Source organism: Marmota marmota, unplaced genomic scaffold, assembly GCF_001458135.2.
Source record: "Marmota marmota marmota unplaced genomic scaffold, marMar, whole genome shotgun sequence".
NCBI lineage: Eukaryota > Metazoa > Chordata > Mammalia > Rodentia > Sciuridae > Marmota > Marmota marmota.
In genome coordinates, this window is record NW_026000256.1 from 809,307 (window position 1) to 813,264 (window position 3,958).

A 3,958-nucleotide genomic window follows, 5' to 3' on the forward strand; every position below is an offset into this window, starting at 1 on the left:
TCTAGGACTAAGGGGTTTCAGAGGACATGGAACTGGCAGTGCTCCTAGTGGCTGGGAGTATAGGTTACCCTAGCACCCAGCACTCTGAGAGCTTATTGGCCAGGTTTCACTCAGTTCTCTATATCTTAGTGCCCTTCACCCAGTTCCACTTCTGGGCCCTCAGCTCCCCCTCTGCCAGCTTGCTATCTGCCTTTCTGGAAGGCAATTACTCACCTCCCAAAACATTACTGCCATTGTCTCATCCCTTGCCTTCCTCTCATGTCTTTTTTCCTCCCAAAACTTGCTTTGCTGAGGTGTGGAATTAGTTGCAGATGTTCAATGTGCCATCTCAACCTGGGGTTAACCTCTTTGTGAATTTTTAATCCATGGTAGCTTTTTCTGTAGTACCTCCATCTGGAAACCCAAATGTCCTTCCAAGGGTGAATGATAAAGCATGGCACATCCATGCAAAGGAATACTACTCAGCAGCAGAAGGAAAGGCAACAGCCACATAGGCCAGATAGAAAACAAGTGTCTACTGTATAATTCCGTTTATGTGGAAGTCTATAAAATGTAAACTAATCTATGGTGATAGAAAGTAGATCCGGGGTGGTCCAGAGATTGGGGCCTGTTAAAGCACAGTTCTAAAGCAAGCATCCATGTAGCTGCTTGCTTACTCTTAGTAATGGAGATACTCTTAGATGTTTTGTAAAACATTTACAGATTTGTCCTTCATTGTTAGATTTCTAATCTATGTGAAATTAATTCTTGCATATGGTATGGTATGAGGTACAGGTATTGTTTCTTTCTTTTTTATAACAATTGCTTTTTTTTTTTTTTTTGGTACTGAGGTTTGAACCCAGGGATATTCAACCACTGAGCCACATCCTCAGTCTTTTTTATTTAGAAACAGTGTTTTAGTCAGATTTTTCACTGCTTTGACTAAAAGATCTGACCAGAACAATTTTAGGGGAGGAAAAATTTATTTGGGGACTCATGGTTTCAGAAGTCTCAGTTCATAGACAACCAGCTCCTTTCTTTGGGACTCCAGGTGGAAGAGTGTGGCAGAGGGAAGCAGCTCACATGATGATCATGAAATAGAGAGAGTCTCCAATTTCCAGATGTAAAATATTTACCCCAAAGCCACACACCCCTGATGCCCACCTCCTCTAGCCACACCCTACTGGCCTTCAGTTACCACTCGGTTAATCCCTATCAGGGGATTAATTCACTGATTGAGTTAAAACTCTCACAACCTGATCATTTCTTCTCTGAACCTTCCTGCACTGTCTCATATGTGAGCTTTTAGGGGACACTTCACATCCAAACCATAACAAACACAGTCTTACTTGGGCCTCTCTAAGTTGCTGAGGCTGGCTTTGAACTCGTGAACCTCCTGCCTCAGCTTCCCAAGCCTCTGGGATTACAGGCGTGCACTGCTGTGCCCACCATAACCATTGCATTTTTATCTCAGAAATAAGCTAATCCCAAAAAAACAGATGCCAAATATTTTCCCTGTTATATGGATGCTAATTCACGATAGGGGGGCACTAGGGAAGATAGAGTTACCTTAGATTATGTAGAGGGGAGTGAAGGGAGGGGTGGGGAGGGAACATGGGGATAGGAAGGACAGTAGAATGAAACAGACATTATTGCCTTATGTAAATATATGACTGCATGACCAATGTGATTCTACAACATGTACAATCAGAAAAATGAGAAATTATACTCCATCTACCTATGACATATACATAGATTGGTACAATTTATTAAAAGTTTCAGCCTTTTCATATTTCTTTAAGTGCCACCACCTCTCTATCATATATCAAGTGTCTACACAAGCAAGGGGCTATTTCTGGGTTCTTAATGCAGTCACATTGGTCTGTTTGTTCATATCTGCTCCCAAACCACACTGTACTAAGGCAACTCCATACCTGGGGGATTCTTGGAATTATGTATTTTCATATAAATCTTAGAATCGGCTTATTACATTATGATTTTGATAAGTATTTCATTGAATATGTAAATGAATTTGAAAAATTGACATGTTTACAATATTGAGTTTTAAAATCTATGGATATGTGTATATTTCATTTATTTAGGTCTTCCTTGAGAAACATTTTCTGGGGTGTGGGGGCTTGGTAATAAAGCTTGTACTTAGCATGTGTGAGGTCCAGTGTTTTGTGTTCAATCCCCCAGCACCAAAAAAAGGGGGAAAAAAAAGAAAAGAAGAAAGATTTTAGTTTTATAACTTTTCCTTCCTAAATCACTTACAGATCTTTTGTAAACATATTCTTAGGTACTTTGTGCTTTTAAAATTGCTATTATAGAAACCAGGCACAGTGGCACATGTCCATAATCCCAGCAGCTTGGGAGGCTGAGACAGGAAGATCACAAGTTCAAAGACAGCCTCAGCAACTTACTAAGACTCGTTAAGCACCCCTAGGTTCAATTCCCAGTACCAAACAGCAACAACAACAACAACAACAAAAAACCCTCAAACTGCTATTGTAAATAGGTGTGGTAGTAGTGCACACCTCTAATCCTGGCTCAACAGGCTGAGGCAGGAGGAACAAAAGTTTGAGGCCAACCTCAGCAATTTAGTGAGGACTCTACACTAAGTTACAAGACCCTGTCTCAAAGTTTAAAAAATAAAAAGTAAGTTCTAAGCCAGCCTCAGAAACTTAGCAAGACCCAGTCTCAAAATTTTAAAAAAGTATTGGGGAGGCTGGGGCTGTAGCTCAGTGGTAGAGTGCTTACCTTGCATGTGTGAAGCACTGGGTTCAAGCTTCAGCACCACATAAAAAAATAAAATAAAGGTATAAAAAAGAATGTGTTAAAAAAGCTTAAAAATTAATTAATAAAGATATTGTGTGTCCAACTACAACTAAAAAATATATTTAAATAAGGGTTGGGGATGTGACTCAGTAGGTAAGAACCCCAGAGTTCAATCCTTGGTAAAAAAAATGTTATTGCAAATTGTATGTTTTTGGGGTTTTGGGCACTAGGGATTGAACCCAGGGGTGCTTAACCATTGAGCCACATCCTCATCCCTGTAAATTGTATGTTAATTTCTAAAATTTCATTTTGGACTGTTTGTTGTTAATAGGAATAGAAATTATTTTTGCATACTGATTTTTTAAAAACTTTTTTTAGTGTTGATGGACTTTTATTCAATTTATTTCCATGTGGCACTGAGGATTGAACCCAGTGTCTCACACATGCTAGGCAAGCACTCCACCACTGAGGCACAACCCCGGACATTGCATATCATTTTTTTGGTTAAATTTATTTTAATTAGTTATGCATGTCAGAAGAATGCATTTATGCACTTTAATATGTCATAGATAGATGGAGTATAATTTCTCATTTTTCTGATTGTACATGTTGTAGAATCACATTGATCATGCAGTCATATATTTACATAAGGCAATAATGTCTGTTTCATTCTACTGTCCTTCCTATCCCCATGTTCCCTCCCCTCCCCTCTCTTCATTCCGCTCTACTTAATCTAAGGTAACTCTATTCTTCCCTACTGCCCCCCCACCATTGTGAATTAGTACTCACATATCAGGGAAAATATTTGGCGTCTGTTTTTTGGAGATTGGCTTATTTCGCTTAGCATGATATTATCCAACTTCATCCATTTACCTGCAAATGCCATAATTTTATTCTCTTTTAATGGTGAGTAATATTCCATTGTGATGCACACTGATTTTATATCCAGCAACTTTGCTAAACTCTCCTGGTAATTGTAGTAATTTGTGTTTAGTTTCTTTGGTATTTTATAATACATATCAAATCACCTGTGAATAAAGACAGGGTTTTTTTTTCTTTTTTGTCCTTTAAAAATTGAAGAGGCCCAGAATTCCGCGGAGGGGCAGAGCTGCCCCACGTGCCTGCAAGGTAGGCGGACCTGCGACCACCAACAGAACAGGCCAGACCTGCAACCGACAGACAGAACAGGCCCAGCGGCCTG